Source organism: Argopecten irradians, chromosome 3 (genome assembly GCF_041381155.1).
Source record: "Argopecten irradians isolate NY chromosome 3, Ai_NY, whole genome shotgun sequence".
Lineage (NCBI taxonomy): Eukaryota > Metazoa > Mollusca > Bivalvia > Pectinida > Pectinidae > Argopecten > Argopecten irradians.
This window is the reverse complement of record NC_091136.1, coordinates 64,203,787-64,228,693: the sequence shown is the minus strand read 5'-3', so window position 1 is coordinate 64,228,693 and position 24,907 is coordinate 64,203,787. Positions and strand designations below refer to the sequence as shown.

Here is a 24,907-nt window from a genome sequence, read left to right as displayed (position 1 = left end):
GCTGTTTGACTCACGAATGAAATCCTAGTTATCCATGACATGTTATAGACATCAAAACAACAGTATATCCTTTTGAGAAATATCTAAGGTCAACATATAAGTTACATCGATATACGTTTTGCTAAACGGAATTTGCTTAGTAATAAGTTAATAAACCCATGAAGACAGAAATAGGAAAAACTTCTGACGAATGGTGTAGGAAATATAAGTCATATTGACCTTATTTTGCTGGTATAACATCTAACATATTGTATAGTTCCATATATGACCCTAAAATTAACATTTTGTGATATATGGGCAAAACAAGGTTTTATTTAGATGTAGGTCAAATGTCAATAAACATGTCAGTTTGACCGAACTTTGGTACACCAACTTACATGGGATACATTTTACTCAACTATGACGTCGCTAAAGCGGCTTTTGATACATGATAGAGTCGAGAGAAGGACAGCTTTCGGTTAACATTTTTAACTCTCAGTACTCTCAGTACTTTGATATTGGGTAAGAAATAAAGGGGGTAGACGTACAAAAGTGCCAAAAAGTCGGCATATCCAGTGATTTATTGGCACAATATTTTCATGAGTCAATAAATAATATATGAAGATATTTTTGATTGCTAAAATTTTAGGGTACTCGGGGTTTGTCATTGTTATCTAAGGAATTAATTAAAAACTAATGAAATGAAATTACTCTATTTTCATGAAAAATTAAAAGCAAAACTGGAAATTGCAAGAAAACCCCAACAGATCTGATGAAGTATTGTATATTGTTAAAAAGATAATACGAAATGCTATGTTATTACACCAAAATAATTTATCTTTGGGTTTTGTATGCCTAAATATGACATATTAAAGGCACACAAGTAGGAATCGGACGTAAAACTTACAAAAGGTGGCGCTGTAGTCGCATGATTAATCTATTCATGGAATAAGTACTGTTCAGATACGTATTATGTGCCGATTGATGTATTCGCACCAAAAAATTAAAAATCGATCGTGGGCGGCCATGCAACACCTCCTTTTTAAACGACTTCTTGTAAATAACTAAGAAGCCTGGATATTGGATTTGTAGAAAGGTGGGATCAAGGGACCTTCATTCATGGTCTAATGCATCAAACATATCAGAACCTGAATTTTTTTTTATTAAAAGAGTTCTTTTTTATTACCTTAATTGTTTGCCACTACTATATTCTTTGAGGTGTTGTATTGTGCCAATAGTCAGATGACCGTTAAGGCCCATGGGCCTCTTGTATTGATATTGGTTGTTAGCTAATAATGACTTCTAATCTGTCTGACAACCATGATATTGATGTTCAATGGTCATGTTATCGATTGTAATCCTTTTTTCCCAGGCTGCTTTGCGTGTGAACAGATACCATGTAGCCTTGCGACTGTTGAAGAGGATCACCAATATGAACAGTGTACAGATCTTGAATGCTAGTCACCAAAATCTCCTACATGTTCTAGCGTTGCATACAGAGCCTAGATCACAAGTAGATCTACAACTAAAGGTACTGTAACAATATTCATTTTTCCTTAACTTTATATACAGTTGAGCATCATTAATTTGTACTCGTTTAACTCCCTATTTGATTCAAGGTATTTTGATGGGCCCCACTGAACCTTACACTTAATTATTCTCAAGTAAACTAAACTTGGATTATTCAAAGTTTTACAATGGTCTCTCTGAAGGACGTTTACTCTATTTATATTTTATGTAGGTTATCAATCACTGCTCTGAAAAGAGTTTCAAAAATGTAAATATAGGATTCATAATTAGTATGATTTGATATTGATTCCAAGGGTAAAGAGAAGTATAGCTGTAAATTCCTATTTTAATTATATTCTGTGGTATAGATTCTCTGAAACTTGTTTAGTATGTCACTGAGAAGGATCTCTGATTCCACTCTGTACAAAAACTTGTTAATGTTTAATTACGATCTTAAAATCTAAGATAACATTTCATTGCAGTATGAATTAACAACTTGATTTTGTATACATGTATACTTATTTTCTTTCAGGTAGCCAGAATGCTAATAGAGAAGGGTGTTTCTGTCTCTGCCACGGATGATTACGGCTGTACACCTCTCCATTATGCATGTTTGAAACACCAAGCCTTCAGCCTTGGAGAGTTTCTTATAGGTATGTATGATTGTGATATTTTTAGCCCACCATCATCAGATGGTAGGCTATTCAAATTGCCCCGCGTCCGTGGTCCGTGGTCCGGCGTCGGGCCGTAAACAATGTTTGTTATTACTATTTCTTAAAAACTACTGCAGGGATTTTGATCAAACTTCACATGGCGGGTCTCCTTGGTCCATAGTTGTGCCATACAGGATTTGTGGCTGATAGGAAAAACAAGATGGCGGCAAGGCAGCCATCTTTGATTTTGGCAGTTGAAGTTTGTTATCGATATTTCTTGAGAACTACTGAAGGGATTTTGTTCAAACTTCACATGGAGGGTACCCTTGGTCCCTAGTTGTGCCATACAGATTTTGAGGCTGATCGGAAAAAGAAGATGGCCGCCAGGCAGCCATCTTTGATTTTGGCAGTTGAAGTTTGTTATCGATATTTCTTGTGAACTACTGAAGGGATTTTGTTCAAACTTCACATGGAGGGTACCTTTGGTCCCTAGTTGTGCCATACAGATTTTGAGGCTGATCAGAAGGCAGCCATCTTGGATTTGGGTAGTTGAAGTTTGTTATCGCTATTTCTTGAAAACTATTCAAGGGATTTTGTTCAAAATATACATGGAGGATTCCATTGGTCCCTAGTTGTGCCATATAGATTTTTAGGCTGTTCGGAAAAACAAGATGGCCACCAGGCGTCCTTCTTGGATTTTGATAGTTAACCCTTAGACTGCTACACGCGACTATATACGCATTGGTTTAAATGGCCCTCAGTGCTACACGCGTAAAAAGACGGTTTTTGACTCCGAGTTTTCAACCAGCGATCCGATCGTCAAATCTCCCTCCAGTTGCTAAAATTATGACTGAAAACGAAAGTAGAATGCTTCCGATTGGTTCTAGTGTAATTACATTCGATATTTTCGGGATTATACCCTCAAAATAACCACAGGTGTTGAGGAATTCGAATGGTATACTGACTCGTCAAAATGACCGCTCCGATAGATCGAAGTTATGAAGAACGTGTACAACAGTTCTTTGCTAGCGATGTGTCAGAAGTTGAAAGTAAATTTGAAGGGTCAGATACTTTAGATTGGGATCCAATAGAAGCCAAAATTATTTTAATTTCTCCTATAAATAAGTGTGTGCCCGATGCCAACACAGAACATGAGGCAGCCCCCCCACGCGGCCGGCTGCCGTGTTGACAGACGACAAGATTGACTTTCACAGGCGAGTTGAAATTAATGCATAACATGAATAAATGTAAGCTAGTTGCTTTTAAAAGCATTTTTGGATGATTACAATATAGAAAATATAGTTGTTCACACAAATTTGTTTATATTATCTACACGAAGTTTACCGTCAATGACCGGCATGTTGAAAGAAAACATGAACGAAAAATGACACTGGGATTATGTTTTATGAGATGCAGGTGTTTCTTTTACGTTGATAACGGCTATGGGTTTTATCCAGATTAAGTGATTTACACCACTGTTGGTCAAGTCATGATGCATTTGAAAAACAATTTTTCAGAAATTGTTTAGGATCGTTTTCTAGTTATATTGTCTAATTAACTTTCACCTGACTGAAAATGACTTACCTGGACTCACCTGAGCTATAACAATACTTTTAAGGGTAACTTGGTCTAAGATAGAGATAATATGTGGTGCATAATGCAAATGCATACACTATGTGATGATAGACCAGAAATTAAACAGGAAACTAGCTTCTTTCCTTCATGAACAATTATCAAGATTTTGTTTGTGAATATTAATTAGTTTTAGAAGTTTTTACCTGGATTTTTTCAAAGACTTAATAACCAAATGAAGTCATATGCTTCTTAATACTAAGGTTACTCTATTAAATTGGTTTTATTTCATAATTTTAATTGAGTTTTCTTGTTATTATTTGATACAACCTAATATTTTTACCTTTACTGCTTTAGTCACCTGTATTGTTACCTGTATGCTTGACAAGATGTATATTTGCGGAATAAACAACATCAATATAAACTACAGGCAAAAACAAACAATTTTCATATAACTTTTATTCACATAATGCAAATAGTTTTCAAGATATAATCATTTATAATTAAGTTATCATTTCCCTGGATTTTACAAAATTAATGCAGCACTGAGAGCCATTACTATACAAACCATTGCAGCAGCCTAAGGGTTAAGGTTTGTTATCGCTATTTCTCAGAAAGTGCTGAAGGGATCTTTCTAAAATTTAATATGAAAGTTCCCCTAGGGACCTAGTTGTGCATATTGCATTTTGGGACCGATCGGTCAACAAGATGGCCGCCAGGCAGCCATCTTGGATTTTGATAGTTAAAGTTTGTTATCTCTATTTCTCAAAGTATTGAATGGATCTTTCTCAAATTTCACAGGTAGGTTCCCCTAGGGACCTAGTTGTGCATATTGCACAAGATGGCCGCCAGGCAGCCATCTTGGATTTTGATATTCAAAGTTTGTTATCTCTATTTCTCAAAGTATTGAATGGGTCTTTCTCAAATTTCACAGGTAGGTTCCCCTAGGGCCCTAGTTGTGCATAGTATGATTTGGGACCGATTGATCGACAAGATGGCCGCCAAGGAGCCATCTTGGATTTTGATAGTTAAAAGTTTGATATCGCTATTTTTCAGAAAGTATTGAATGGATCATTTTCAAATTTCACATGTAGGTTCCCCTAGGGCCCTAGTTGTGCAGATTGAGATTTGGGGTCGATTGATCGACAAGATGGCCACCAAGGAGCCATTTTGGATTTTGATAGTTGAAGTTTGTAACTGCTATTTCTCAAAAGGTACTGAAGCGATCTGTCTCAAATTTTATGTGTAGTATGTGAAAAAGTTTAAAAAGTAGAGAAAAGATTCATCTTTCCATTGCCAGACATAGATCATTCTTTGGTGGGCACCAAGATCCCTCTGTCATGGTGAGGTGTCTGTCGTCCGTAGTCTGTCTGTCCATCTGTCTGTCAACATTTCCTTTAAGTTAATAGTCATAGGTTTCTGCATGGAATGTAACCAAATTTGGCCTGAAACATCCTTGGGGAAGGGGAACAGAGTTTGTATAAATTTTGGCTCTGACCCCCTGAGGGCAGTAGGGTCCAGGGCCCAATAGGGAAAATAGGGTAAATCTTTTAAATCTCTACTAGTCATAGAGCTCTGCATGGAATGTAAACATTTGGCCAGAAACATCCTTGAGGGAAGGGTAATAAAGTTTGTATAAATTTTGGCTCTGACCCCCGGGGGCAGGAGGGGCGGGGCCGATTAGGGATAATAGGGTAAATCCTTTAAATCGCTACTTGTCATAGAGCTCTGCATGGAATATAACCAAATTTGGCCAGAAACAACCTTTAAACTGCTACTATACTGGACTTCATAAAAGTTCTGTATGCTTTAGATTGTAACCAAATTTGGCCAGGAATATTCTCTGTGGAAGGATAACAGAATTTGTATAAATTTTGGCTCTGACCCCCTGGAGCAGAAATTAGAAATTGGAAATTAGAGCTAAATCTTAAAATTTCTTCAGAAAAGAAACAATGATCCTGTATTCAGAACGTTACTTGGCATAACAATAACCAGGTGAGTGATACAGGCCCTCTGGGCCTCTTGTTACATGTGTCAGTAATTTCGTCTTCAGTCACTGTCGACTGTCACGAATACCATTTTCTAGGTCATGTGACCCAAAGGGTCAGGATAAACTGTAGTCGTCATGTTTCGTCAGTCGTCATCCGCCGTGTATGAACTTCTTCACAATTTGAACTTTTTCTCAAGTTCTACCGGTGCAATTTAGCTGAAACTTGCATGAAATGATCCTGACATGTTCCTGACAAAGTGTTGTTATTTTTCGGGTCGATCCGAAATCCAAGATGGCCGCCAGAGCCGCCATCTTGAAAACTCTTTTTAAACTTCTTCTCTAGTTGTAATGGTGCGATTTAGCTGAAACTTGCATGAAATGATCCTTACATTGTCCCAACAAAGTGTTAATATTTTTCGGGTCCATTCAAAATCCAAGATGGCTGCTTTGGTGGCCATCTTGAAAACACATTTTGAACTTCTCAAGTTCTACTAGTGCAATTTGACTAAAACTTGCATGAAATGATCCTGACATGGTCCCGACCAAGTGTTGTCATTTTTCGGGTCCATCCGGCCATAGCCGCCATCTTGAAAACACGTTTTGAACTTCTCAAGTTCTACCAGTGCGACATAGTTGAAACTCTCATGAAATGATCCTGACATGGTCCCGACAAAGTGTTGTTATTTTTCGGGTCCATCCAAAATCCAAGATGGCCGCCACACACATTTGGAACTTTGGCTGAAACCTGCATGAAATGATCCTGATATGATCTTGACAAAGTGTTGTTACATCTCTGGTTAATCCCAAATCGAAGATGGCTATTATGACACCATGGCATATCTAATTATTTTTCCTATATGACTTTTGCTAAGGAAGTCAGATGACCGTTAAGGCCCTTGGGCCTCTTGTTTCTCAACAACACCTATTTTCAACTTTTTCTAAAGTTCTGAATTTATTTATGTGTAGGAATTGACAACCAGCAAGGGAGTGTTAGTTAGGACATTAATATCTTTTTGTCTTTCAAACTAAGGTGGCCATTAAGGCTCCTGGGTCTCTTTTGTTTATCATCTGGACACAAACGTACACATGAGATATTTTAAGTATGCAAATTAACATGATTTTAAAGTGTATTGAGTTAGTACAACAATGAATTATAATTCACTTTCTTCTCTGTTTCAAGAATTGTTATCTTCTTTTGTATACTTGGCTGCTTATTTTATGAAGAATAGAAACCCCAATTTAGCATGTTTATATAAATTATTTGCAGAACAAGACAAAGCATTAGATCTGAGCAAGAAAGACAAATTTGGGCGATCGGTATTGGGAGCTTTCTTCTGGAACCAGCATGATGTTTCCAGCTTGACTGAAGAAAGCGCGTAAGTGTAAACTTGTGAATAATGATATCGCTGAAACAAAACATTACTTATGTAGAACATTGCTAACCCCACTATATGTTACACTCTATTTCTAATTGGGTATAATTATGAATAATTATTATTGATACCAATTCTAGCTTATAATGCTTTTATAATATAACATACTCATGGTATGTTTAAGTCCATACTTCAATAGGAGCAGTTACATACTAAGACAACTTTGTTATGGCCAATGCTACATAACTTTTTCCCTCTGTCATTTCATTTCAGAAAATGGCTGAAGATGTTTTTATCCAAAGGTGGAAACTTCAACTTCCTGTATGACTATCCACTATCCGATATGCCTACATTTGATGTTGTCCAGGAAGTAGTTCCAGACTATTTCACTACAGCCAGTGAAAGAAGACTTTCACCAGTTATCTTTTCTATTCACTTTGCTGAATTTGGAATTGTGAAATTTCTTCTTGAAAATGGTGCATCGCCTAACTTTCCTGACAGTAACGGTGTTACACCCCTTATGCATGCTGCAAAACTGGTAAGCAATGCTGAATATACTAGGTGATAGTCATAAAGACTAGAGTTGAAAGTGTGAAATCTACTTTCAAGATGTAACACTTCAATTACTTGTGTAGAACATTGTTTTTGAAACTGTCAGTGTACAAAGTGTGTTTTTATCATTTAGGTGTTTCATTAAAAACCATGTTTTTCATTAATAATGGTTTTAAGGTCACCTGAGACGAAGTCTCACGTGACTTTTTGATGCTGTGAAATACTTGATGGTATGAAAAATAAAACCCCAATATTCAAAACCACAGTCATTGAATTTGTACATACATATACACCATGGATGGAGAATTTTAAGTGTTCCGTTGGGACTCTATGATATTTGTATTACTCCGAGATAGTAGTCTCCCGAAAATCATGAACAACACCTTCTTCGCTGTCTTCCTCCGCGGCAGACTTTCGGTGGATTATGGATTGTGTATGTTTATTGAAATTTTACATAATTCATGCTACTGATCGATTACTGTAATCAAATTTAAATGTTTGGAAGGTTACTACAAAAGAAAGTTCTTTTAACGCTTATAAAGTTTTTTGTGTTGGTTGCATTGACGAACTATATCCGATGATACACTGTATTATTGTGCAGTAAAAGTTAATAGTTTTGAGTATGTGTCTGTCACCGGGAGTTGTGTCTTTTGTTTATCAACAACTGCGTTATATTGAAAGGGGAAAGGTACAAAATTAATCAACATAAACTTACAAAATATAATGATGATATAGATCTATATATGTACGAGCATTTTTAAGTGACAAATAAACTTATATTGTCATGTAATGTACGGTTGCCTTATGAAGACTTGCTAAAGTCCGATGTATTGTATGAATTTTTTTTTATGTTAGCGTTCTTATGAATTTAAAAGAAATTTGAGTGTTATAAGTAACCAAATAATGTACCTTTTACTTGGCAAAAGTATATGGCCATGTTTCATCATGAGTCAAAAGTTGACAAAGCACAACTCACGGTATAATGTTCTGCACGATAATATCTCGCCAACCAGTTACTGTTAGGCTTACGAAGACTTGCTAAAATCCGGTACATTACATGAAGTTTTCTTGATGTTAACGGCTAGCGATCTTGTGAATTTAAAAGAAATCCGAGTGATATACGTAATGAAATAATGTACCTTTTATTCGGCAAAAGTATCTGGCCATGATTTATTAGTCGAAAGTCGTCAAAGCAACCCATGTAAGTTTTCTAAAAAGGAAACCAAAACATCTCCAGAAATGGTAATATTTCTAATGTTATATTTTTCCGAAAATATTCTTTAATGTTAAGTGGATATTATGATACGGATATGTTTAATTATTATTTTTAGCTCGCCTATTCGAAGAATAGGGGGAGCTAATGTTGTCACCCCGGCGTCGGCGTCAGCGTTGGCGTCCCATTTCACGTTAAAGTTTTTGAGCAAATTTCTGTTTCGTCAATTGTTTAAGCTTAAGTCATCATAAATGTTTATGATTTTATTTTCCTAATGTGTATGGATGCTGAACGTGATAATACAACCAATTTGGGGCCTTTTAAGTTTTTTTTTGAGTCTGTTAATTTGTCATATTTCCATGTTAAAGTTTTTGAGCAAGTTTCTATTTTGTCTATTGTTTAAGCTTAAGTCATCATAAAGGTTTATGTTTTTATTTTCCTAATGTGTATGGATGCTGAACGTGATAATACAACCAATTTGGGGCCCTTTAGGTTTTTTTGAGTCTGTTAATTTGTCATATTTCCATGTTTAAATAGTAAATACTTGAACATCAACTTCTTCTGAATAGGCGAGCTTCGCTGTTCTCCAACAGCTCTTGTTTGTCTTTGAAGAGACATTGATGAAATTGATAATTTAGTAATTAAAAAAAGAATTATAAAAAATGATACTCAGATTCTGAACGGTTTCATTGGTGTCAAAATTGTTATTTCAGAAATAATTTAGATATAAAATTTATTACAGTTATTTCAGGAAAATGAGTTATTCAACTTATTAATCTTGAAAAACTTTAAATATCATAAAATAAATATGGTATACTGTAAATATATTTTGTTAAACTCCGAAATTCAACACTGCACACTTAAAGTATACTAAATTCAATATTTAAATGAAAAACCAATTTCTTTATTATTTGGTTTGGATCCTTCAATCACAGCATCTATGAGTGGCCTTGGCACTTTGATTCCAATCACACATCGTGTGTCCGTAAACAATTTACATTTTCAACTTCTTCTCCAAAACCGCTGAACTAATTTCATTGAAATTTTGCACAAACCTTCTAAGGCATAAGGCCAATCAAAATTACATGACCCCACCCCCGCCCCCTTGGCGGCTGTGGGAGGGGCCAAAAGGGTTAAAATTGACTGAAATTTCAAAAATCTTCTTCTCCACTCACAGATGTGGTAGAATCAAATACTCTTCACACTTAGAAAGGTCTCAAGGTCCTCTACAAAAATTGTGAATTATATGACCCTAGGGTCTCAGGTTTCCCCATGGGGAGGGGGTTAACTTTACTACAGTTTATATAAAGAAAATACATTTTTTAGCATTATTTGGTCATTTATAATAGAAAATTAGTCAAATGTTGTCAGAATTATCCCTATGAGATGGCCATTGAATCCTATCAACAAATTTTCCATGACTGACCCCCAGGGACCTTAGGGATGGGGCCAAAAGGGGTCAAATAGGCTAAAACTTCAACTTCAAAAACTCTACTTCTGAAATTCTGAACTGATAGAATCAAATACTCTTAACAGATGGAAAGGTCTTCAGGTCCTTTACAAAAATTGTGAATTATATGACCCTGTGGTCTCTTGTTTCCCCCTTGGGAGGGGGTGAAGTTAACTATATTTGATATATACGAAAAACACATTTATGAACATTAGTTGCTTATTTTTCATAGGAAATAAGTCAAACTGGGTTAGAATTATTAGTCTGAAATGCATTTTGATTTCATGTCCATATTGGTCCTGGCTGACCCCCAGGGGCAAGAGGGGCGGAACCAAAAGGGGTCAAAATGGCTAAAATTTCTAACATCTTTTGAATTCACAGATGTGATGGAACCAGATACTCTTCATAGATTGGAAGGTCTTAAGGCCTTTTACAAAAATTGTGAATTTCATGGCCCTGGGATCTCAGATTTTCACCTGGAGAAGGGGTCAAATTTACAATAGTTTATATAGGAAAAACACATCTATTATCATTATTTGCTTAGTTTTCATAGAAAATTAGTCAAAATGAGTTAGAATTATTAGCCTGAGATAGCATTTTAACATCATATCCATATTGGTCCTGGCCGACCCCCAGGGGCCAGAGTCGTGGGGCCAAAGGGGGTCAAAATGGCTAAAATTAAAAAAAATCTTCTTCTTAATATACAGGTTTGATGGAACCAAATAATCTTCATAGATAAAAAAAAGTCAAATTTATAAAATCACTGACTGATATCAAGGGCCTGATGGGCCAATATATAGTGTTTATATGTCTTTGTTTCATTCTGTATCCGAACTCAGGTTACCGTTAAGGCCCATGGGCCTCTTGTTATAGTTACATGTATTTGTAATCTCTGGTTCTGGTCATACCTTCTACTTCTTTGAATTTGAAATAGAAACAGATTTGAACTATATTCTTTTTATGAAGTTTCTTAATAACTAGATTATTGTCTTTGACTATTCTTCATTTTGGAATAATAGGACCGGGGTGGCCAAGTGGTTAAGATGTCCAGACATATTACCACAAGCCTTCCACCTCTGGGTCTCGAGGTCAAATCCCATGTTGGGCAGTTATCAGGTACTGACCACTGGTCGGTGGTTTAGGATGTAAAACTAAACAAAGGAAACCAATCATGTGATATAAAAATCAAAATTTTAATTTTCAGAATGATCTCTCCATGGTGAAATTATTACTCAACTACTCCTTTGATGAGCACGGCGATGGTGTCAAGAAGCCTGCCCTGACACGTAAAGCCTCTCGGCAGGTGTTTCAAATCAAAGCCTTCATCTCTGTGAGCTCGGAGAACTCCAACAGTGGGCCGGAGGATAGGGACTCAGAGAATGAAGAAAATGAAGATGAGGATAATGAAGACAAAGAGGAGGATGAGGAGGCGTCGGATGATGGAGGTGAGATTGGTTTTATGTAATACTCGACGATATTGTGAGGGGCCATGATTTTGTGCCAGTCCATCCTCCACTTCATTATCTTTGGGCTCTTGTCACTGAAACTTTGAACTTGAATCTTCAGTTAAATTCCATACTATAAAAACTGCCATTTGTGTTATACCATAAATTGTGATATTTTGGATGTGGTCATATTTTGGCATATTTGGCGTTTGGCATGAAAGTGCCAAAATTTAAAACACCAAAATATGGCTATGTATTTATTTGTTTGTATATGATTATAACAATCAATACATCTACATGCCATTTATTAGGTATGTGAACACATACTCATGGGTAAATTACTCCATTATGTTACATGAAGATACATTTGAGGTATGTGCTGTCAACCAGAAAAAAACGTAAACTGTGTGAGTGTCTCTCTTTTATGCAAACAAGTATATAATTAGATGTGTGACTAATAATCACTTCTATTGAGGACAAATATTTTAAAATGTTGACTTTGTATCAATAAGGCTTCAAAACTAATCGCGTCAGTGTTTCATTGTTGTGGGATAATAGACAAAGATAATCTTCAGATTTTTTTTCTTTTGATCAAGTAATTTGCAAAAATTTTGCATAGCATATGAATCACCAAATTTAAATGAACCAAAATTTATCCACCCTGTTTTGTCACAAAAACGCCAAATTTTTCAAAATGCCAAAATATCCCAATTTATGGTAACGAGTTATTTCTCTATAGCTCTTGCCCTTATGAAATGGACACAGAAAACTGTCATAAATAATCTTACATTTTGACCCTTGATGAAGGTTATTCAGGGGATTCGGGTGATGATATGAATGATCAAGATGATGATAATGATGACAATGATACAGACATCGTGGATTGGGACGAGGATGGAGAAGATGAGGCACCAGAACAGTTCCCTTCACTCTCTCGTATGGGATCGAAAAAAGTCTCTCTAATTAGACACGGCAGCAGTGTTAATAAAGGTAAGCAGTTGTTTTCCTCTTCATTTATGAAATTCTGTTTGTCACAAAGAATTTTTTTACTGCTTGTTTTAAAAAAAAGTTTCTTTCCACTTATCTTTATCACGGTTCTTTCTGAATTATCAATTTTAATTATACTGAATAAATGTATACAGTGTACTTGCAAATCCGGACGCTAACAGTCCTGAAAACTCACAATCGAGAAGTAAATATTAGGGAATAGATTTTAATCATGACACATATTAAGATTCAGAATTCAGCTGGGACACAATTGTTTGGATTATTAAGGGTCCACTGTATATTGAATTCTTCTAGGTTTTTCTTGTACACTAGGAAAAAAGGCTTGTTTAGCTATCATATGTTATTCACAGTTGGAATGGTAACAAACTTCTTTCCACTAACAAAATGTTTGTAGTATTTGTGAAATACAAAAAGGTAAGTAATAGAAATGTATTTGACAAAGGAATTCCTGACACTGCAGAAATTGGTTAGTCCCAGAAAACTTAAGGTCTCTTAATAGATGAAATGATTATATTTGACAGAGGAATTCCCCACGGTAGAAAAGACTAGTCCTGTAGACCTTAATAGACGAAATGATTATATTTGACAGAGGAATTCCCCATGGTAGAAAAGACTAGTCCTGTAGACCTTAATAGATTAAATGATTATATCTGACAGAGGAATTCCCCACGGTAGAAAAGACTAGTCCTGTAAACCTAAATAGTTGAAATAATTATATTTGACAGAGGAATTCCTGACTGTAGAAAAGACTAGTCATGTAGACCTTAATAGATTAAATGATTATATTTGACAGAGGAATTCCTGACTGTAGAAAAGACTAGTCCTTTAGACCTTAATAGATTAAATGATTATATTTGACAGAGGAATTCCCCACTGTAGAAAAGACTAGTCCTGTAGACCTTAATAGATTAAATGATTATATTTGACAGAGGAATTCCCCACTGTAGAAAAGACTAGTCCTGTAGACCTTAATAGATTAAATGATTATATTTGACAGAGGAATTCCCCACCGTAGAAAAGACTAGTCCTGTCAACGTGAATGCCACAGATCACCAAGGCTGGACTGTGGTGCACCATCTTGTGTGCCCGTTAGACTATGGTACCTTTGATGCAGAGGAAATCCTCTATGTGTTGTGGAAGGCTGGTGCTGATGTGTTAAAGAAAGACAATGCAGGGTTATCCCCCTTGCAACATTCGTTAATACATAGTGCTTCAAAACTTTCGAAACGACTGCAGCTTATAGCAGGTGTGGAGGAAAGCAAAATGGTAGGTTTAATACAGAACTTTCGTCACTTGCATCAGTAAGAGAGAAATCAAGTGGTAGCTTCCTAACATATTCTTTGGATTGTCCTTTTCTATGTGGATGCCACTGTTACGAAATGATGGGGAAGTTTATTGACATATTGGGTCTGTCCCACCCTATTCTGATTTCACATGGAGGTGGGGATATTTAGGGCTTACAGGCAATTTTATTTGTCTTAATTTTGAACTTTATGCTAATAACAAATTTGTATAGTAGTACATGGTATTAGTAAGAAACTTAAAATCAGCTATAAATTTTTAGGTCTTCTGACCAAAAGGGTCAGGATGACCTATTGTCATCATGCATCGTTTGTCGCCGTGCGTAAAATTTTCTTTCAAACGACTTCTTCTCTATAACCGAAAGGCCCAGGGTACTCATATTTGGCCTGTAGCATGCTGGAATGAAGGGTAACCAGGTTTGATCAAATGAATAACCTTAACCTCAATTCAAGGTCACAGGGGTCAAATAGGTGTAATTCTTTAAAAGACTTCTTGTGAATAACTAAGAGATCTAGAGACCTGATATTGAGCCTGTGGCATGTTGAGATGAAGGGCTACCAAGTTTGTTCAAATGAATGACCTTGACCTTCATTCAAGGTCACAGGGGTCAAATAGGCTAAAACCTTTAAACAAATTATTGTGAATAGCTAAGAGCCCTAGAGACATGATATTGGGCCTGTGACATACTGGATGAATGGCTACCAAGTTTGTTCAAATGAATGACCTTGACTTTCATTCAAGGTCACAAAAACAACTTCTTGTAAATAACTCAGAGGCCTTATAGAGACTGGATATTGGACTTGTAGCAATATTGTTTGCCACTTCTATATTCTCTGAGTTGTTGTAATGTGCCAATAGTCCGATGACCATTAAGGTCCATGGGCCTCTTTTTATCAAGGCTACACAACGCTATATCAAGGTTTATCAAGTCTATACACTTTCTATTAAACATCCAATTTCTTTTCTCATTTTTAGCCCACCATCATCAGATGGTTGGCTATTCAAATCGCCTTTCGTCCGTGGTCCGTGGTCTGTCGTCCGTCCGTCCTTCCGTCCGTCCGTCCGTCCGTCCATTAACAATTCTTGTTACCGCTATTTCTCAGAAAGTCCTGAAGGGATCTTTTTCAAATTTCATATGTAGGTTCCCCTATGGCCCAAGCTGTGCATATTGCATTTTGGGACTGATCAGTCAACAAGATGGCGACAGGCGGCCATCTTGGATTTTGATAGTTAAAGTTTGTTACCTGCTATTTCTCAGAAAGTACTGAAGGGATTTTCTCAAATTTCATATGTAGGTTCCCCTAGGGCCTTTATTGTGCATATTGCATTTTGGGACCGATCGGTCAACAAGATGGCCGACATGCGACCATCTTGGATTTTGATAGTTAAAGTTTGTTACCACTATTTCTCAGAAAGTACTGAAGGGATCTTTCTCAAATTTCATATGTAGGTTCCCCTAGGAACTTACTTTTGCATATTGCATTTTGGGACCGATTGGTCATTAAGATGGCCGACAGGCGACCATCTTGGATTTTGATAGTTAAAGTTTGTTATTGCTATTTCTAAAAAAGTACTGAAGGGATCTCTCTCAAATTACATATGTAGGTTCCCTTAGGGCCTTAGTTGTGCATATTGCATTTTGTAACTGATAGGTGAACAAGATGGCCGACAGGCGACCATCTTGGATTTTGATAGTTAAAGTTTGTTATTGCTATTTCTAAAAAAGTACTGAAGGGATCTCTCTCAAATTTCATATGTAGGTTCCCCTAGGGCCCTAGTTGTGCATATTGCATTTTGTAACTGATAGGTGAACAAGATGGCTGCACAGCCGCCATCTTGAATTTCATTGTTGAAGTTTGTTACCACTATTTCTTAGAAAGTACTATAGCGATCTGTCTCAAATTTTATATGTAGTGTGTTTGAAAAAGTTTTAAAAAGCAGGGAAAAGATCCCTCTTTTCCATTGTCAGACATAGATCATTCATTGGTGGGCGCCAAGATCCCTCTGGGATCTCTTGTAGCTTTAGCTTTATCATTTATTCATCCTTCAAAAAAAACGAAAACGGATATCTACCAGGGAAGGGAATGATGCATTATGAAACATTCTCATGTATAATGTATGACTTGGTTACAGGAGAAGCCTACGTTAGTCACACAGGAGGTCAGGGATAGCCTTCTATCAGGAGGCAGTACTGTTGATTATCAGACAGATGATGCTGAAGAAATGCTCAAAACTCTCGACAGTCAAACTGACGAGTCCATGGACGTGTCCAAAGTAAAGGATGATGATGATGATGACGAAGAAGAAGAAGATGATTCCATAGCAAAACCAGATCCAAATTGTCAGATGAAAGATATAGGGTGTGTAGAGGAAATGCGTTTCGGTAGTTTTGGTAGTGATCGCTTATGATATCTGTGGTTTGTATTTCCAATATGAATAGATCTTCCCTAAAAAAATCCCACCGTTGTTTGCATGTTTTTAGCGATTTAAAATCTTTTCATCCTCTAGGGTTAATACTTGTTACCTCTGGCTTGCTAGTCTGAGACACTCAAAGATATCTATAGCCAAACAATATTTTATGGAATTTCAATCTGTGTGAAATCCAATCTACTGATCAAGTTATAGATACCTTGAAAACAAAAATGTCTTTTACTTAAGGTGACTGAGAAATGAAGTTTTGTTATTACAGGGTATTAGCTATGGATGACACTCAAGGAATCCTGTACGATGTTCTACTGTCCAAGGTGGATGTGTCTTGTGGTGCCTGGGGCATGTTTAAACTTTTACAAGATGCAGGTGAGAAAATTTATACAGTAAAACATGGTCATGATGAACTTCTAAGGGACCAACCCAATAAGCCCATTTCCCTATAAGCGCCCCTCCCCCTTCTTGAGGCATTGATTTCAATTGCCCAGGCATAAATAAAGACCAAAACTACACAAAAAACTGTAGATTCGCAATAATTTCGTCACCTTTTATAAAAAAAATTCAATTTTTTTAAACGCCCTAGAAACTTTTTGGTCGAAAACGGTATGTGCTGGATTTGTGTGAATAATTGATAAATCTATTGTTTTAAAATAATGAAGAGATATTTGGTTGCAGATTGTTTGGCAGAAAGGTGTGGACGTCGTACGTGTTGTTCACCAGGTGGGGTAGAATAGGAGATAGGGGACAGTTCCAGCACACACCATTCCAGAAGAAAGCTGAAGCTGTGGCAGAGTTTGGCAAAAATCTTCAGGTCGAAAACGGGAAACTCTTGGTCCAATGTCAATTCGTAAGTAAATCACATTGCTGCTTTACACAGAATTTTATTTGCCTTTTTAAAATTGACAAAAAACTTATAAACAAGCCCTCTCCCTGAGACATTAAGAGGTTGTTACAAACATTGATTTAGTATTATTAGTGATTTCAAAGTCCTTTTACAGTTTACAACAGTGGTATCCGCATAGGGCCGCGCGGTGGCCGAGTGGTTAAGGTGTACCGACATATTACCACATGCCCTCCACCCTCTGGGTCGCGAGTTCGAATCCCATGTGGGGCTGTTGCCAGGTACTGACCGCTGGTCGGTGGTTTTTCTCCGGGTACTCCGGCTTTCCTCCACCAACAAATCTGGCACGTCTTTAAATGACCCTGGCTGTTAAATAGGACGTTAAACTTATCAAACCAATGTATCTGCCTGTATTGATAAATATGTTACCTGTTTTACAGTTTTGAAAAGCAGCCGAAAAAGTACAGACTTGTTCCGCGGGATGACAAGAGACAGAAAGAGCGCAAGATTGATTTCAGTCTCAAGTCTGACATTCCCTCCAAGCTACCTGAATCTGTAACAATACTTGTTCAAAGAAATGGTATGTAAGATTGAATAGAGTTACGTCTAACTTAAATGCTCTGCTAATGTTGATAACATGTTCCAATGTTCATGTAAATGTTATATACCAGTAGCTAAGTTCTAGTCACAAGATTATTGTCTGTCAGTATGAATTGTTAGCCTTTGAAAATATGAAATCAGTTTTATTAAAGAAATGGATATTCATTGTACACAAGTCTGTTCTTTTCTTTTATTGTCAGAGCTAAAAAGCTTGATTTTACTCTAAACATATTCCCTGAGCGTCTTTGGTTGAGTTACTATTTGGTTGTTGATTAGACTAGTGTTAGCATGATGCTGGCGGCGGTGAACAAGACTGGAATCTACTCTGATGCTATGCCATTTGGCAAAATAAAGAGAGAAGCTCTTACAGAAGGCAGGAAACTTCTGACTCAGCTTGGGTAAGGTTCGGATGTTTGTACAGGGTTGGGTTCTATATCATCACATCAGATAAACAGCCCAAGCCATTGACTTTACAATAAGTAACCAATTATTTATAAAGATCAAAGGACATTTTGTCTATCAATATTTCAGAACGTGAAAGTTTATGAAAGTTTGTTAATGTGACATGGTGGAAATGCCAATTTATTGTATATCTTGTGAAAACGAAAATATGTAACGGATATTTTCAATCTTTATGCTAAGAAGAGATATGAGAAAGAGGCCATCCATGAAGTTACATGGGGATGAGACTGAATGATTATCTTTAAAATATTTATTTCAGGGATTTGATCAAAGCAGTAACTGATCAACAGAAGTCGGGAATGATGACGGCTGAAGACACCCAGTCATACCAAAGCAATTGTGAAAAGGTGAAACAATTGATCATAGAAGGATTTCTACACTTAATTGACTTTATAATATCCATTTTGATCTCAAATATTTTATTGTGATAAATACAGAATACACAATGAAAGATAAGATCATCATGACCTGAATTAAAATTAATTAATTTTGTGTCTCTTATTTCAGATCTCAAAACTGACTAATGAATATTACCATCTCATACCACACCATGGTTTCACATTTGAGAAGATTGCACCAATAAACAACTATATAATTCCCTTAAACAGCACATGAAGGTGCTTTCTGATCTCTTGGACCTGGAATGTGCCAGTAAAATGTTGTTAGCAGCTCAGTCCAAAATTGTCTCGTAAGTACACCAAGCGTTAATATAAAAAAATAACTGAAGAGGAGCTTACTTTTTGGAATATGATGGCACGTGTAGAAAACATTCAATATACCGATTGGTTCAGTAAGATGGCTGACAGGTAGCCATCTTGGATTTTGATAATTGAAGTTTGTTACTGCTATATCTCAGAAAGTACTAAAAGAATCTTTCTCAAATTTCATATGTAGTATGTAGTAAAAGTTTGAAAAGCAGAGAAAAGATCCCTCTTTTCGCTTGTCAGACGTAGATTATTCTTTGGTGGGCGCTGAGATTTCCTCTTGGATGTCTTGTATATAAAAGAAACTTATTTCAAAATAAAACTATGAAAGGACTATGAAGTTACATGTTGATGTTTACAGAAATGAATCCTCTCGACTACATACATCAAGCTGTTGGTTGTAAGATCGAGGTACTCACAGAGGACAGCCCTGAAGCTCAGTACATTCTCAAGTACATGTATAGCTCATGTAAGTGTTCAAGATAATCAAATTATTTGAAAATCAGGCTCCGATTTCTCGAAACAAAAGTACAGACTTAAGTCCAAACTTAAGTTTTTCTCCTTATGTAAATTATGTTGATAAAATTGACTTAAGTCAAATTTTGACTTAAGTTTGTTTCGAGAAATCGAGGCCAGGACCATATTTTTGTTTCATCATGGAAAGCTGAAATATATATACCTGGTAAGCTAAAAATCAGGAATTATGTGTTTAACCCTTTAAGTGCCTCATTGCGCCCTACACCGCCATCGCTCGTATAGCGTTGAAACCGGCCGAGGCCGCCTCAGTTTCCTTGCTTGTTTACAGTGGAGACTACTCCCACCTAATTCTACATCCCGTTATAGTCTCACGAGATCTCACTAGAGCACTACTTCCTGTTTTTTACATAGCATGGCTGCTGTCTGTACCATGCAATTCAGGTTGAATTTTCGATCGCAAACAAAATGATGACTGAATAAAACGAAAGTGACAAAAAAAGATGGCGGACCTACGGGACTCAAGTGATAAGTTTTTTTGACATTAATAGCAAATATTTTTGACAATTTTAATGAGAAAGGCATCAAATAATAAATCGGAAATTTAGAAATGACACGGGATGGTATTGCTGATCAATCTAACATAATTTTTTTTTGATGACGATCGCGAGTAATCGGAAGATGGAGATGATCCATTCTTTCAAAATTTGAATTTTACATAAAATGTTGCCCTATTTACAAGTGTTATATTGGACTTCAAGAAAAATATATGGGCAAATAAATCACTTGCAAATGGAGGAAAGAACCCATTGGTCATCCTCGTTTCAAGTTAATTTTCACTCAAATATTTTGGCATTATATCTGTAAAAACGAAAGGTATGCCATTAAAAATGACCCAATCCAAGATGGCAGCCGACAGCATATGACGAGGTAACGTGTTATCATATCATTATTTGTGAATACCTGAGCCACTACTGACCTTTATAACGGACTGATGAATTGATGAATGCTTCTGAGACTAATTTAAATCGCCAGTAATGACCAAAAAAACACAAAATGATATGGTTGTAGCCAAATTTCGCCATATTTACCTGATGTTACCTGTGCTCGCTTGTACAGGTAAGTTGGTTTCAATACCAATTACTGTTGGACTGTTATTTGGAAAAAAAGGATATCTATAAATGTGGATATAGAACTATTAACCTAAAAAATCACTCTAAAATTTTGATAAATACCTAATGAACGCTTTAAATAAAAAGCCGATTTTATTCCTTATTTTACCTGTGTTATTTACCTGTGTTACCTAGCTCAACCCTTGAAATGAGAATTGGAATTTTTGCTCTAGTTGTATGTTTTGGTTGTTAGCAAGTGTCAAAACTATAATTAATGAAGTTAAAAACAAAGTCAGAGGCTTTTGTATTTCAATATTTTAATCATTTTCACCCTTAATTACCGTTTTTTACGCTGCCCATATTACCTGACAAAATGATATCATAAGGTAATTATGAATATATTTTCTGAAGGTAAAGGTATCAAATGATTCCATTCAAAAATTCATCAAAATCCATCAACAAATGGCAAAGTTATAATCAATAGAAGAATAGTTTTCAAAGTAGTCAAAAGAGTCAAATTGTAATGTAGATTATCCATATTGGTATAATGGTAAGTATTGTGGCAGCTCAAAGGGTTAACACTGAAAAACTGTGGTATAATATTGATGATATCACAGAAGTATGGGTATTGCATGGTGTTATATACCAAGAAGTATGATATTGATGGTATTTAGAAACTATTCATTTTTTGTAAAATGTGAAGTATTGATGTTTTATTTAGGCATGCTTAGAATAACATTATAAGTTATGTACTATAAGAAGTGGCATATTGATTTCAACTCAATAAAAATTTTATTCCGGAAGTTAGCAAACTTATTTGCATACAATAATTACAAATATTTCTTTCATCATCATTCAAAAAAAAACTATATACACCATTATAATAATTTTTCAGCAATCGTGCAAAATACCTTGACAATCACAATAGAAGTCATTACATTGCATCCTTGTTATATATAGGTGCTAGTGAAGTACAAGCAATGTACAAGCTGAGCGACCTGGAGAGGAGGAGCGACTGTTGGTACAAATGTGGACAACCACAAACTTTTGTTTCATGGCAGCTCAACAGCCAATTTCCCTTAGTATCCTTACACAGAGGACTACAGTTTTCTCCTCCAGAGGTCCCCCTTCACTGGAAACTTGTTTGGGGAGGTAACGTATAACAAAATGCTCAAACACATGAATTAATGTTTTGTTAATTTTTCATTTATGCCCCCCTCTATTCATGGTTGGGGGCCTGTAGGAATTAACCATACCATACCCATCTGTTTTCCTTTCCCATAGAGAGGCTGGGGTGATATATATTACTGTTGTTGTAGACATACCTGGTTTGATAAAGATATTAATATTTGTGACATCATACCATACTTATGCTGTTATAATGGGTAATGTTTCTGGACAACATAGACTGGTGAGTTAGATTGTCTAAACATTTACTTTGGAAAATCTAGACAACCTGATTTACCTGTGTCATATATAGACATTTTTATTCACTCTGACTTACTGTCCACACAGCTTTGAAAAAGGCTTCGCTGTATTACTTCCTCTAAAGGGGGATGGCTTAGTAATGAAGCGATTGATTTATTCTGGGGAGTGAAGCGCAAGTGTTTTTTATTGGTCGACACATTTTATAAACATTGCCCATTTCCTCCAACTATGTTAGTTTCCCCACGCATAGTTATACAGACATGCCGTGTGAATCAAAAATATTCTGTCCCATTGACCGTAGTATTGTAAAACATCCAGCGTTGAAAAATAATACAATGTCATGATATGTCAAGTAAATTTACAATTAAACTCAACAATATCCAAACATAAATGGATAATTTCATTTACGCCACCTTCTTGTCTCAACCCTGGTGAATTTATATCAAAATTGATGAGAGATGGATATGGAAAAAAATTGGGACTTCCATACAAAATTTACTGAATTTTTTCAGTGCTTAATTCCTTTACTGGCAATTTCCGACATGTTACTTTCCAAGCTGTTTTGTAAACCGTGGTTATATGTAAAGTTCATTAAAATGTAACATTAAAATATTTTGTTCTGTACATCAATAAGTAGAGAGGTCATGTCACTACCGCGTCACATCTTAGTGATCACGACTGTCAGTGTTGTTTTTGTGGGGCGGTGGCTTATTAAGTCAGACTCGGCTGATTGCCACGTGTAAACTGTTGTCCCATTCAATTTGTGCCTTTATTGATCAAAGGAACTTCCTCCATCTGTCAGGGTAGTAATACACTGTTGCTTTTCGAAGTAAATCCCCACACCGACAATAAGTATGCACCATGATTACCATGATTAGGCCTCACGAGATGCTTGTGTGCTCCCCCAAAGCCTCATACAGAACTAATGAAAAAGTCATTTAGCAACTCTGGAGTGATTAACTGGAATTTATTACCCAGCAGCAAAGTAAAGAAATGTGCGCCACTTGCTAATTTTTCAATACCGATTAAAAATGCAATTTATTGCAAATGTATATTGAAATTGTTTAAATGTTGTAAACAACACAATCGAATTCCTGTCCTTGAATAGTATGTGGTGATGAATCTATTTTCACTTTATATTTAACTTGATTTGTAGTCGTAGTTGATATACATATAAATGTAAATGTTTTCGTATGTTATTTTTTTTTTTTATTAATTACCTTAGTTTAGTTGATTTACTTCTATATATACATGTATAATTTGTCATATTATTGTCTGTTGTATTGCATGCTTTTGTGTCGACCCCATGGGAGATGAGCCATTGGTTTGATGTTTAAATAAAGTTATTATCATTATTATTATAGCAGGTGAGCCAATTGAGCCTTTGTTTAATGATTGGTGTTGTATAATTTTGATTTAATTACATTACCAAATACTTTAGAAACAGACAAATGTGTAATTGTATCAACACAACATTCAACACTGAATGCTTATTTTACAGGGAGTATATTTTGCCGATACATTCTGCAAGAGCAAAGACTACTGCTACAACACAAACCCTACGTCGGACACCAAGCTTTGTTTAGTGTGTGAGGTAGGTAGAGTCTGGCTTACAATGACATTACAACATCTTTACTAGTCTAGTATATCAGGTCCTCTTTATATTTACAACTGCAAGTGAGTAACTCTTATTCTGATTCTGTAGGTTGCCCTTGGCAAGGTACAGGGAGAAAAAGTATTGACTTCCAAGACCTTAAAGATAACTGACTTCAACAGCAAGCCATATCATCGGAAAGAAAGGGGCCCAGCCCTATTTATGATGTAAGCTCTACCCTATGGTAAGTTATGTTTAAGGCCGTAAACCACAAGTGATTTGAGAAAATTAACATTATGGAAACGAAGCAATATTTATCCAGTGATCAATCTACATGCGCATCCCGAGTCCTGGACTCACAGAATTTTAAAAGGACCCATGAAATTTCATGGAATAGGTATCTATAACACTGTGGGACCCATTGTTTTCACAAAAACCATTGAAAAGGACCCACGAAAAATAATCGTAGATTGAACACTGTTTTATCAAATATGCTCATTCTACATCTTAAAATTTCATATATGATTGCAACAAGTACACATGGTAAAAGTGGATCAGTAAAAACAAATTATAACCAAAGAATAAAAAATGAAATTGGAAGAAGAAATAATAATGATATAACCAGACACCATCTTTTACCGAAGCAAAACAATCATGTATCTGTTTATTGTTTTGCAGGGCCAACCATTCCTCTTGGTATGATAACCGATACCAAATCAGAGCCTGCATCCAGAGGATGGAACCATATGGCCTACAGTGAATATGTTATCCAAAACCCTTCTCAAATCTGTCTGCGTTATCTGATACAGTTTACAAAGGCCAGCCCAAGATAAAACTCCAATGAGTTGTACATAGAGTTCATTATCACAGACAAGAGGGAGAACCGTAATAGCTTCAGACAGAGGCAATAAAGTTGTTAAAGTTTGATGTAGCAGAGTAGTGCTTTCTGCACACACTTCTTCATACACAGCAACAAAGTACTTAACCTGATCTGCTAAAATCAGACGGACACCACCTGTAACTAGAGCTATAGCCAGGGTAGATATAGGGTTGAGGATGCAGCGGTACTTTGTTAAAATTACTACCCACAGTTAGAATAAACATAGGTTTTCCAATAACACCAGTGATACATTACGAGTGCTCCCTGTTGGATAATAAGAGTCTCTGTGTCGGTGAGAGAGTGAATTGAGAGAGAATAGTATAAGGTATTTATTACCGA

At 36.1% G+C, this 24,907-nt stretch overlaps 1 pseudogene; it reads left to right on the top strand.

Annotated features, from left to right (window-relative positions):
- LOC138319786 (poly [ADP-ribose] polymerase tankyrase-like) overlaps positions 1-24,599 on the top strand; it is a 112,898-nt pseudogene extending 88,299 nt beyond the window's left edge.
- The last annotated feature ends 308 nt before the right edge of the window (positions 24,600-24,907 follow it).